This window comes from Mobula hypostoma, chromosome 18 (assembly GCF_963921235.1).
Source record: "Mobula hypostoma chromosome 18, sMobHyp1.1, whole genome shotgun sequence".
In the NCBI taxonomy this organism is placed as follows: Eukaryota; Metazoa; Chordata; class Chondrichthyes; order Myliobatiformes; family Myliobatidae; genus Mobula; species Mobula hypostoma.
Window position 1 is genome coordinate 14830475 of NC_086114.1, and position 14050 is coordinate 14844524.

The 14050-nt window shown below is 42.1% G+C and overlaps 1 protein-coding gene across 3 annotated transcripts in view; it reads right to left on the reverse strand.

Moving 5' to 3' along the window:
- The window catches only part of csk (C-terminal Src kinase), a 138290-nt gene that overhangs the window by 99848 nt on the left and 24392 nt on the right, over positions 1-14050 (reverse strand). The window contains exon 1 of one of the 3 annotated variants that reach the window (XM_063070487.1): positions 4987-5009. The exons of the other annotated variants lie outside the window; for them this stretch is intronic. The gene's annotated coding sequence lies outside the window, so the exon portion shown is untranslated. Of the gene's footprint in view, positions 1-4986; positions 5010-14050 lie in introns of those variants that run through there. 3 annotated transcript variants of the gene reach the window in all.

The window sequence follows — 14050 nt, forward strand, 5'->3', positions numbered from 1 at the left end:
CTCTGACAACCAAGTCCACCTCCTGGCCTTCATGTATGGCTGAGCTACTACACCTGGCAGAACTATTTCTACTGACACGCAAAGGTGCATTACAGGCACCTTAAAACTAGTCACTTTGGGCAGTCTTGGTTGGCAGCTCATCTAAAAGAAAATCTTTGATCCCATACCCGCTCGTGGGGGAAGGCTTCAGGAGTAAATCCGGAGGAAAATTCCAGAGCTGGTGTCCCTACGGCAGGCCCACGTTGAGTCCAATGCTGACTGACAAATCCTGCAACGCCACTGGCGCGAAAGTGCATGCAGTCTCCGCTGTTCCTATGGATTCATCAGCTGCATAGGGGGCAGGGGTGGGGGCTGCTGCATGGACAACAGCTTGCTCTCCATATCACTCTACCCTGGCTTGCATATCATGTAGACAGCTAGGATACAATATACATGGTCAACCATTACCAACAGAAAGCCTCAAGAGATGGGATTACTGCAGGAAAGGAGCACTAAGCTGTTTGATTTTAAGGAACTGTAGACCTGAGAAAAGGGACAAACCCTAGCAGGGGTAACCATTTGTCCCCAAAACAAGTGTCCATTCCTCTCTGTAGATGCTGCCCGACCTACTGAGGGCCACCAGCATTTTATGTGCTGCTTTGTTTATGTTTGCACGTTCACTGTATGCTGGCATGTCGTGCACCTGGATTAAGCATCTTAATACACTTTTTAAACTCTTAAATTTGTGGCTTCATTGTTGGAAAAACCAGCACTTAAAATTGCAACTTTAATATCCTACCATTTGACGATTGGCATAAGGCTACACTCCCTCTTCACTCACTGAGGCCCAGTTCATATTCTCCATTTAAACTTCGGGTTAAAAATTATAATACTGGGCAGCAGTTGAAAAAGTCCTCAGTTTCAAATTGGGGTAATAATGGAAAGGACATTCAAATCAGTAAAATCTGCCAGTCTAAGATTACTGAAGAGGAGCATTCTTGATATGAGAGTTTGCTGTACAGTAGCAAAGAAACAAGCCAGTCAGCCCACAAATCCAAAATAGGTTTATGCTCTACATTCTGTGCTTCCCACCTTTCATATAACCTCATCAAATATATTCTACCTTTCTTGTGTGCTTAACCGCCTTAACCTGCATCTAGGTTATTTGCTACAATAACAGAGACTTCCACATTCTTACCATCAAACTTACACGAATTTTATTGAGGATTTCTTCTCACTTGCCGTTCCAGTTCTGGACTCTTTTACATCCATATAATCAAATCCTAACCAATTTTCTTTGTAACACTACATACTGCATTTGTTTGGCACTGGTGTATGGGGTGTCCAGGGAAGGGCAGCACCTCTGGTGAAGGGGCTCATCCTGTGCATTCTGGGGCAGATCACTCACCCCTGTCCTGTGCATTCTGGGGCAGATCACTCACCCCCGTCCTGTGCATTCTGGGGCAGATCACTCACCCCTGTCCTGTGCATTCTGGGGCAGATCACTCACCCCCGTCCTGTGCATTCTGGGGCAGATCACTCACCCCCGTCCTGTGCATTCTGGGGCAGATCACTCACCTTTGGTCCCCACTGGACATTCTGCATTCACCTATGGCTCCAAGTAGCTGTTTGCATTTGACCGCAGCCACACCCCAGTACACTGTTTCAACAAGCAGGCTAAAGCAAGTGAGGGTAGCCAGCGGGTCTCATATCCTGGTGAGATAGGAACATGCCCATCCTAGCATGCAAAACCAGCTCTGGTGGACTGGGCAGATGAGGTCAACAGTGAGATCCAATGGCTAGGAAGGGAGTACTGCACCACTCCATGGGGAGCAAAGGGCATGACAAGGCACAGAAGATGTCATGATCGTTCAGTGCAACCAAGACCTCAGTTTGAGATGCTTGCTTGTACCACTGGAACCAGACTTCTGAGGTTGAGAGTGGAACTGCCCCAGCGCAACAACTTTTCCACTTTAAAACCTCTCCCACACAGGTCTCCTATCATTGTCAGACATGACAAACTACTACCTCAATGCATTTGTATATAGAATGATCTTCCTAGATTCCATGCTACAAAATGCTTTTCAATGCATCTCAGTACATGTTGCAATGAACTAATTACCAAAATACTCTCAGATAATTCCCTTCATTGCATTCTCTGCCACCCTTGAGATTTATTTTCCCAAGTGAAACTCTAGCTTGCTGAGAATAGGTTGAGAGAGCTGAGGTTTTCTCTTTGGAGTGAAGGATGAGAGGCAACTTGATAAGAGGACAGCCAGACACTTTCCCAGGATTGAAATGGCTAACATGAGGGGATGTAACTCTAATATCTTTAAAGTATGAAGATGTCAGAGGTAGGTTTTGTGTTTTACACAGGGTAGTGGGTGGGTAGAACATGCTGCCTGTGGAACATTTAAGAGACCTATACAGGCACATAGATGAACAAAATAGAGGACTATGTGGGAGGGAAGGGCTAGAATAACCCATTCTAAGATCAAAGGATGGGCACAACATTGCTGACCAAGTGGCCTGTACCATGGTGTATTGTTCTATGTTCTCGAAAATCTTGGCTTACATCCTCTGATCTAATTATACTGAGATCACTCCTCCCCACACCCCACTGTCATATTTCCCGCAGAGCATCCACATCAATTTTGATCAGATTAGCTTTACTTAGCAAAGTACATTGAAACATCGAAATGAGGGGTAGCATGCTCATTAAGTGCTAGCACCAGCGACCCAGCTTCATTTCCACTGGCGTCTACAAGGCGTTTGTACATTCTCCCAGTAATCACTGGGTTTCCTCTCAGTGATCCAATAACCTCCCACATTCCACAGCAGTAAAGGTTAGGGTTAGTGGGTTTTGGCATGCCACATCGGCACAGAAGCTTGTGAACAACCCCCACGGATTGCTTCGGTCATTGCCACAAAATGACGCATTTTACTATGTTTTGATGTACATGTGACAAAGCTAATCTCTTGTAATGCAGGATGTTAAAAATTAATTCGCCAGCTGATACAAAATAGTGAATTTCAAAACAGTAAATTTTGATTTAAACGAGTGCACTTTCTTTGGAAGTTAATGGTCAGTCACTCGACTAATGAAAGTGTGGGATGTGTTAATGATAACATGAAGATAAACATGTCAAGGGACACATTTAAAAGTGGAAATGTTAGCTTTTAAATTGATAATCATACACACAATGGCTGCATAGCACAACACACAATTCAATTAGATTGGTGGCTTCAACTTTTTTTTATAATACAATACTCTTAACACAATGAAAATGAAATCAAGTATTTCACTATCACTAGATAAATGTTTTAATGGTAAGCACAACCTTGAGGCAAATTCGTTTTGTTCTATATATATTTATCTTTTTAACATTTCAGATTGAAATGTTCCATTCACCATAACCAGGCAACTTACTGCTTTGGCAACAATGTATCAGTTCAGTGTACACTTCAGCAATGTTACTGGGGGAGGAACAGTGTTCAGATCTGTTTACCAAAAAAGACCGAACTCGCGGAGTTTCATTCTGGAAACTGTTCTGCAAGGTAAATTTGACCACAAGTTACAATTCACTTGAACCAGATGCACATCTATAATTTTACTAGACACTTGATTAGAGCAGGGGCTAATCTAATTATACTGTATGTAATACATGAATAATATTGCATTCTGCATAAAAAATACACAAATTTAAAGCTTAGTTACCTTAATTCTTAGTGCTGGTTTGCTTGTATGAAAGAGTGCTGGTGGTGGTAAGATAGCACCTACTTTATCACAGGGATGGGTTAAGGACGGTGTCAGTCCATAAGTTGATTGATTTTTTTTTAATTGATTGAGGTACAAATCAGAATAAACCCTTCAAGATGCACCACCCAATAATCCCCAGAATCAACCGTTGCCTAATTATCAGACAATTTACAGTGAATAATTAACCTACCAACCAGTATATCTTCAGACTGTGGGAGAAACTGGAGCACCACTGTCACAGGAAGAATGTACAAACTCCTCATAGACAGTGCTGGGAATTGAGCCCCTTTGCCTGTAAAGTGTTGAGCAAAGCACTACACTACCCTGCTGCTCCAGGTTGAAGATACTGGAAGTGGCTTAATCCCCATTTATGAAGTTGTCCAAGTTCTCCCACTGTATATGGCATATCAGCATAACAGACCAGAACGGATGATCACTACCTCAGTATGGTAACACTATGACCACCTTGCACTACAATGGACTTTATGTTCTAGTTGTGTTCTGTGTATAATTAAGTTTAATTCACATTTTTCTTGTAAATCATGTCTCTAATGTTATGTACCTGTGATGCTGCAAATTTCTTATTGCACCTGTGCTAATGACATCAAACTTGACATTTGATCCAGCTGAACGTCCTGAAACTTGTGGGGTGGAGATCCATCTTCAAGGCATTGCACAACAAGGTACTGCAGTTGTATCAAGTGTTGACTTCCTCCCCAAGCTCAACAGTGTGTCAGCTCAGCAACCTTAACATGACCACTTCTTCGAAGTCTTAGACACCACATACAAACCAAGGATGTACTTTATCCCCCAACATATTTGCAAATTTAACTCAGTACCTTGGCGTCATTGATGATCCTTTGTTCTTTTAAATTCATACACTGATTTCTCACCTTTACACTGTGAGCATTATTTTCCAAAATAATGCACCTGACCACAGACAAACACTTGATCAAGCAATTAAGTCCTCCCCCTCCCCACAGATGATTTCAACCAACACTCAACATTTCCTTTCCTTGGTTGGTTCAACAGCACTAGCAGACTTGCCACTTCTTTTCACATAATTCAAATCTGCAGTAGGCTTGTATCAATGCAACCATCATGACATGCACACACCAGTTCTGTTTCACTTTCAGCTTTCACAAAGAATTTTGCCCTTCTCCAAGAGCATCCTCAGGCTGAGGAATATATTGATTTTAAACTCCGTCCAGTTAATCATTTTTCCAATCCAAAAACATTACTAATACCTGCTCCATAAATCACATTGGATTTCACTGGTTCAGTCTCTCTCATGCTCTTTAATCCTTTTTCACTATGGAGTTGGCTGCAGCTGAGCCCAGAGCAGGAAATCGAAGTTAATATCTGCCTATTTGCATATTGCATCACAAAATCAAGTTCTCGTGTGATCATATATTCCTTATACTCTCAGGCACAGCTGCATCATCAGTTGAAATTTCAACTTGCTGTGAAATAGCACAGTGAAAATCCACTTGCCCTACACAAGTGACCACACTTAGTCCTCCTGTTAAAATTCTGCAAATTTGATTATTACCAAAAGACAAATTCATGCAAGTCTTATGTACACTGGAACATACCTGCTGTTGGACTGAGGTGTAGAATTGTTATTTTCCTTTGGTTTAACTTTCCGATGCTTTCCTCAATTTTTATACAATTACCCATATACATGCAATTGTTACAGTGAACTTTCCAATGAATTATGCTACAAGCACTCCTACATTTTTCTAGAAACTTTTTTTCAGTAGCAGATGCAACACTACTTGAATCTGGCTACTTTATAGGTTGCTGTCACTGAAATGTTATCTCTTGTCTGAGTAAGAAACGACCACGTCTGCTTTTTTCCTTTGGTCTTTTATTTGTTCCTTCAGCTCTCATTCATTTTCCGCTTTTGCGACACTTAAACTATCATAAACATTATGTTTTATGCCTCATTCTTGACTTCTGAAGAACCTTTGGATCACAAAAGCATCAGAACCAAACTCCTGTGAAAGTTAACTATAATAAACTGGTTAAGCTTTAGGACTTCTAAAGTTAGCATTACTTTCTTTAATATTACTTCCTTTGGAATTATTCAGGCTACAATGGAAAATAAAAACAATGTAAATATAAATGGTATTCAGCATTTGTAGAAGTAGTCATACATCAATCAATAATGGAAAAGAACCAACAGATAACAGAATTAGTGGAAAGGTGTGTTTGTTAGGATACATCAACTTGAAATGACTCAAAAACTAGATCCACCTTTTATCTTTTTCAGGCTTTACTGAGAGGTGGCTCCCCTCAGGATGGCAGTTTTATATAGTATTGTAGAATCAAGAAATCATGGTACATGCAAGTACCAATATTATTGCAAGGACAAGGAAATGGATTCTTCATAGTCAATGCAAGAAGTTAGGCATCAAGTTAAGCAGAACCTCAGATTACAGAAGTGAATGCATGGTTCAAAGACTAATGTGGAGGAAGTAGCATTTGGCTCATGGGTCTCTGAAAGGAGCTTCAGAGGAAGTGGAAGCTGTGGTGTTGGGACAAGACAAACAGTATTGGAAACAAGAGATTCTGCACATGCTGGAAATCTTGAACAATGCACACAAGATGCAAGTCAGGCAGCATCTGTGGAGGGGAATAAACAGTTGATGTTTTTGACTGAGGTCCTTATTTCCCCTCCATAGATGCTGCTCAGTTTGCTGAATTCCTCCAGCACCTTGTGTGCTGCAAACATTATTGGAACTGGTATTCTCATAAGCTTTATAACTAAAGGGACTTTTAAACTGAACATCTGTAGGGGCATGCGGGAGGGAATTTGCAAGGGCCCAAAAGTTGCTAAGATGTGGTCAAAGGGCAAAAGACAAGACGAGAGTCAAAGGAAATGAAACAGTGTATTACAAAGAGTACAAATCAGTAGTTATCTAGATGTTACAAAGGTCACAAAAAGAAATTGATAGTGGACAACACATGGCATTCAAAACAAATAACTTGAAAGAAATGATCTGATGGCCATTACAGAGGCTTGGCTGCAGGAGGAAAGATTAGTGCCCAAATATTGAAAGGTACATGACACTTCGTAAGGGCAGCAAATTATATAAATAATCTAGTGGTTCTTTGGAAGAGGACTGTGCACGCAGCAGAGCCAACTTTATAGGAGTTTTGTCTTGCGGATGTTAAGTGCAAGACCCACCCCCTCTACTTCAGTGAAGTGTCAATGGTTTAGTGCTCATCCACTGAGCATGCTCAACACAATCTCCCTCCTACAGCTCAATTGCTAGAGGCAACCTTAATATCTAGAAATAAACTCCAGTGTTGCAATAGTGGCACAAATTATTTATTTATTTATTTGTTTTTTATACTCACACATCTCCAACAATCATGGCCTCATTCTCCCTATCAAAAAGTACTCAGACCTCTCCAACCATCTACTCATTCTGTATGTGTATTTATGTCCTTTACATTGAACTTCTTAGTATCAACCATCTTGCCACCAAGATTTGGTTATCATCAGCAAAATTCAGAGTGTTATTTTAGAATCAAGTGTTAATCATTAATAACATTGGTTTCAACAAAGATCCTTGTGAAATGTCACTACCCAATTTCTTCTCCTGAATAGCTATCCTCTACTCCTGCCAACAGTATTCATTCCACCTGACAATCCATCCTATTTGTTACATGCATCTACATTCCCAGGCCTTTATACAAGATATTCTACTGAAAACCACTTAACCTAGATGCTTCTACTGCATCACCACTTCAAAAATATTAAGGGTATTCAAGACAACACCCAATAAATGCTATTGTTTCAGTTTCTGCTAAAGCGATTCCATTATTTTTCTATCACTAACATCAAACTGTCAGTAACACCCTTCACAAATAAAAATAGCTATCTATATAAACACGAGGAAATCTGCAGACGCTGGAAATTCAAGCAACACACATTAAAGTTGCTGGTGAACGCAGCAGGCCAGGCAGCATCTCTAGGAAGAGGTACAGTCGACGTTTTGGGCCGAGACCCTTCTTCAGGACTAACTGAAAGAAGAGCTGGTAAGAGATTTGGAAGTGGGAGGGGGAGATCCAAAATGATAGGAGAAGACAGGAGGGGGAGGGATGGAGCCAAGAGCTGGACAGTTGATTGGCAAAAGGGATACGAGAGGATCATGGGACAGGAGGCCCAGGGAGAAAGAAAAAGGGGGAGGGGGAAAAACCTATGATCATCTCACATCCCTTTTGCCAATCACCTGTCCAGCTGTTGGCTCCATCCCTCCTGTCTTCTCCCATCATTTCGGATCTCCCCTTCCCCCTCCTACTTTCAAATCTCTTACTAGCTCTTCTTTCAGTTAGTCCTGACGAAGAGTCTCAGCCCAAAACGTCGACTGTACCTCTTCCTAGAGATGCTGCCTGGCCTGCTGCGTTCATCAGCAACTTTGGTAGCTATCCACATGTCATTTTGCACCACATTTTTGTGGCACATTAGTGAAAGTGCAGTAAATGGCTCTTTCCCTTAGACACCTGGAGTGAATGGATGCAATATGGATCTGGACTTCCATACTTCAAGTCTGAATAATTGAACACAAAAGGGGTTATATAGTATTACACATGCATACTGATAGTGCCATTTGTCAGCATCCTAGCACAGATCCATTGCTCCCACAGTCATCCTCTTAGCAAAGAACAACTCATCTTGGTGACAGCTCCCACTGGGAGCCTGGGGTAGGCAACATGGCAACTTAGTGCCAAGACGTCAAAGTCAGGGTCGCATTCTGGCTGGCAGAGTGAGTACACATCATTGCTGGTGCTGGGAAGATCAGCTCCATGTCTCTATTCTGCAGTACAGCTCTCTTGATCTCGAAGAGCTCTGGAGAGCCCGGAGAACTATGCAGCTAAATAGAGGAAGGCAACTTCCATCCTCCATCCCCTCCAAGGCGATGCATTAGTATATCGCTTAGAGCTACTCAGCAACGTGCTTATTTGTTTAAGGAATCTTAATTCTGGGTCTGAACACTCTTGCATTCAGGCTAATATGCTACAAGAATGTGAGCCCTGCACCTCAGAAGCAAGGAACCACATTACCTGTTTTGTCCTCCCTGACACCTGTCACTCACACCAAGGCATGGGAAACTCTCAGTTGAGAGACCACAGATTCACACCACGTTCTCTGCATGGCAGATGAGAGGGCAAATGTTCACACCAGGCTCCAACTTGAATGAACAAGAGGCGGTTCAGGCTAGGCAAAGATCATTTAACAAATTAGCCCATTGCAGTGTAGCACCTCAACATTGACTTTGTATTCCTTTCCATAGATGTTGCCTGACCTGCTGAATTTCTCAAGCATAAAGGTGCTCATCTCATTACTCAATTCATTACCTAATATCCTTACCATTAATGATAAAGCTGCTCCAGCTTCCTTACTAAAAATTTATGAATTAGCTAAAACTTACCTGAGACCAAGATGTATAACTAACGTTCACCGTGACAGACTCAAGTTTGTCCCTTTTAGCTTTGAGGAGCGCATAGAGGATCAAAAAGTATATTTTATGCTATCAAGATCCAAAAGAGTTTTAAAATGTTATTTCCATTTCAAAGCCAAGTCCTCCAACATTTTGAGACGGTAGCAGAGAATCAAACTTGCTGATATCAGAGTAGTTCAAAAGTCTTCAATGCAGTAAAGACTGTAATAATTTGTGTAATAAATACTCATTTTCTTCTGTGGTCAGATAGCAAGCTTTAATAAAATTACCTAAATTTTAAAGTCAACCTTAAGAGTTGTTATGTGGAGAAGTTTAATTAAGCAAATTCCATGTTCAAAGTTCAAAGGTTTGAAGTAAATTTATTAAAGTACATACATGCCACTATATACAACCCCGAGATTTACTTTCCAGCAGGCATGCACAGCAGTAGAAATACATAGAATCAATGAAAAAACTAGGAGCCGCAACATCAGCACAGCGACAGTTGGAGGCCTCTGCACTTCGATGATCATTCCCTACCTCCCCTCTCTCTCACACAATGGTTATTCTGTTTTGAGGATGTCTGCAGACAGTAAGAATTTCAGGTTGTATATTGTATACATTCTGATATTTAATGGAACCATTGAAACTACACAAAGACTGACAAGCAGCCAATTGTGCAAATACATAGAAAAACAAATAATAAATAAAATGATACTGAGAACACGTTATAGAGTCCTAGACAGTGAATTCAAGTGTGTTCAGTGATGATTCAGTGTTGTGGTGAGTGAAGTTATCCACACTGGTTCAGGAGCCTGATGGTCGATAGGTAATAGCTGTTCCTGAACCTGATGGCATGGGACCCAAGGCTCCCATACCTCTTTTCCGATGGTAGCAGTAAGAGCATGACTGGCTAATAGAGCTGAAATTATCACCATTAGGGAAAAGCAAAGGTACGTAAATGCAAGTAATACACATATGTAATAATGTCAAGCTACATCTGTCTATCCAGAGAGGCAAAGCCAAGAGGACAGAAAATCAAGGAACAATTTGAAAACTTCCGACCTGCTTAACCAGGAGCCAATTATATGTCAGCAGGCCCAGGGCAATAAGTGAATGGGAACTTGAACAAATTAGTTACCAACAGCAGGGTTCAGTATGATCATGTTCACAAAGGAATGCCAAGCATTTACTCATATTACATTCAGCCTTCTAATGCACTGGACATTTCCATTATATAGGCTACCCCAGATAACAATGTTTTGCAGACATCCTAAAGTTGATTCTGTCCACAACTCAAAAAATACTGAAAAGAAAAAGAAAAAGAAAAAAAATCACTCAATATGGCAAACCATATCTCCCTAGTATTTGAAGGAACGGCATCAAAAACACACATGGCCTTTTTCTCCTCCTATGTGCTGAACAATAGTCTTTCATTTCTCTCACTTGCCCAATAGAAAAATTGACCACGTTTGAAATTCTACTGCATGCCAAGTAACAAAGCTGGAAAAGGCTAGAGGGGAGATTGCGTGATGAGTAATTCAGTGTAGCAATGTGCTCATTGGTGTTGTTTGGATTGCGGTTAATCAGTATCTTCCAGTTTTCTAAAGGAGCCAGAATCTGTTCTGTACTTGATTCTTGGAGAGAAGACTGAGTGTGATTAAAATCTTGGACAGAATGTCGCTGATTAAGAACATCAAGTTGTCACTTGGTTAAGCATGATGGTACAGTCCCTCATTTTTCACCCAGATGGTTCTGATTATTGGATGTATTTACAAAATCCACCTTAAAGAGAGCTTGTCTACTGTCTAATTATGTTCTAGGGTTTGCATGGAAGCATTATAATAAAACAGCTTAATCTTTGCAAATAAAAGTCCAAAGTATTCAAGTGTTGGACATTTAAATTTAATCGCATCACAGGAGCTCATTTGCACATATGGGTATCCACAGGTGTTCAGAACACAGGACAGCCTCAATTCTGCCTTTAAACTGCAGTAGCATTAAAAAAAAACAGCAACATCACAATTTATATAGTTCATAATGATAATTTGGGATGCTGAGATACATCCTAGGATGTGCTGGGACACAGCAATGTAACCGGAGGTCAGTGGGTGTTTCGGGTCTTTCAACATCAGACCCTCGTGCCCAGGGGTTGATCAGCTCTGGCTTGTGTCCCAGTAGCATTGGTTCACGGGTTACACCTCTTCATCCATCTGGTGGCTTGCTCAGCAGCCCCTGTGATGGTGCTGATGGCTCTTTTCTTTGCAGTTCCCATAATTCCAAGAAGATAGTACGCTCTGCGCAGTGAGCAGCCAGCAAGATCTCCACACTCCACCTCTATCGGCTCGCATCGTGCCCTCCACCCCATCTCTGCATTTCACAACAATAAAAAGCAGCTGCTCACTTAACCTTTTGCATTTGGCACAAATCTGACAATAGACATACCACCCAATTTCTCTCACCAAGCAGATTTACAACAATGTGGTTTTCCTTCTAATAGGTAGTAAGAATTTTATTGCCACCAGGAGCAAGGAATTTGCAACATCACAGAATAATTGACATTATGTGCAATAGATACTGCATGCCTACAGTGAAGGATACTATACGCATTTCCAACCATAGACACCGCAGCTCTCAGAGTTTGGGAACTGACAGGTCATCGATGAGGCACTCTCAGAACATGCAACTTAGCGAGGGACTAAGAGTTTGGAAAATGATTTTCTTGCAACAACACTTTCATTTAAGCTTCCGTTCTATGGCAGGGCGATTGGAAGCAATAGAGCAGGTTAGGCAATGGTCAGTCGAGCAGTCACCAGTACTCACAGAGGCTAAATGCTCAGGATGTATCAGGCAGGTATTGATGTAATCGAGCAGTTTTGCAAGTGCTTCGATTAGTGATGTTGCCATGAAATACCAGGTCTGTATTTCCAACATGGCCTGCTGGAAAGATTGTGTGAAAAGGCAGCTCCCTTTGGGGTTGTTTTTCCACCACTCCCCTCTTTCTCTATGCTGCTCTATGGCTGCAATCATTGCTAACCAGAACACTGGCCAGGATTTAATCTGAACTGGAACCCCTGAATGTTGCTCAGTTAGCACAGCATAAGATGTTCTGATGCTGAGTGAGACACAATAGTTAGGACACGGCCTGTTTAAAGGACAAACTGATGGGGACAGTTGGGAGAGAGCAGAGGAGGACTGCTTTATTCATGGAATGAGCTTCACCATCGACATTTGATAAACTAGTCTGGCATTTCAATGGCTTGATGGACATTTTGTGACCCATTAGTTTGCTCTAACTTGGAACCAAGCTGGCAGTGAATACAAAACGCAAACAACAGGAATTCTGCAGAAGTCCTGACGAAGGGTCTCAGCCTGAAACGTCGACTGCACCTCTTCCTAGAGATGCTGCCTGGCCGGCTGCGTTCACCAGCAACTTTTGTGTGTGTGGCAGTGAATAATCCCAGTTTTTGAAGCTTTTGGTGAGACTAGGAGGACTTCCAGGAATAAAAAGTAGTAAACAATATCCATAATGTACCTTAGTGCTGTGCTTTTTCAGAAGACTGCATAACCAACAGTACTACAGATGTCAAATGTTTAAAATAATTGAACACTTTGAACTTTACAAATACATTGTTAATTCTGCAATTGAATATACTCACCTGACTTCTGTATAAAAAGGTTCACAACAATCAAAGTAAAAAACTTCAAACTTTATTCCACATCAGCCAAACTCAACCACCTTAAATTACTCCCACTTCCTCCAGCCTCTGACTCCTCTCATGTCCTTCAAACCAAGGGTGTTGCCATGGGCATTTGCATGGGTCCCAGCTATGCACGCCTTTTTGTTGGCTATGTTCCAACCCTACACTGGTATCACCCCAAGTTTTCCTATGCTTTACCGACAACTGCACTGGGGCTGCTTCCTGCACCCACACGGAGCTCTTCGACTTCAACTTTGCCTCCAACGTCCACCTGCCCTGAAACTTACCTGGTCCATTTCCGGCACCTCCCTCTTCTTTCCTGATCTCTGGAGACAGTTATCTAACAATGTATTTATTTATTTAAGAAACCCACTGATTCTTACAGCTACCTGGGCTACATCTCCTCCCACCCTATCACTTGTAAAAATGCCATCCCTCTCTCTCAGTTCCACTGTCTTTGCCACATCTGCTCTCAGGAGGAGGCTTTTCGTTCGAGAACTAATGAGATACCTTCCTTCTTCAAAGAAAGGAGCTTTCCTTCCTCCTCATCAAAGCTGCCCTCACCCACATCTCTTCCATTTCGCACACGCCTACCCTCACTCAACCCATCCTCCCACCACCAAGGATAGGTTTCTTCTTGCCCTCACCTACCAGCTCAGTAGCCTCCGCACCCAGCACATAATTCTCCGTAACTTCCGCCATCTCAAACGGGATCCCACTTCGAAGCACATCTTTCCCTCTCCCTCCCCCACTTTCCACAGAGATTACTCCCAACTATAGAAAGGGCGCAGAGGAGATTTACAAGGATGTTGCCTGGATTGAGGTGCGTGCCTTACGAGAAAAGTTGAGTGAACTTGGCCTTTTCTCCTTGGAGCGGCGGAGGATGAGAGATGACTTCTGGTAATTCCCTTCCCCTCCCTTCCTCTATCCCTGTTTCACTCTGCCCCGTCCCCCAGCTGCCTATCACCTCCCTCATGGTTCCACCTCCTTCTACTACCCATTGTGTTTTCCCCTATTCCTTCTTCACCTTCCCTGCCTATCACCTCCCTGCTTCCCCTCCTCCACCCCTTTTTCTTTCCACTTACTGGTTTTTCACCTGGAACCTACCGGCCTTCTCCTTCCCACCCTCCTCCCACCTTCTTTATAGGGCCTCTGCC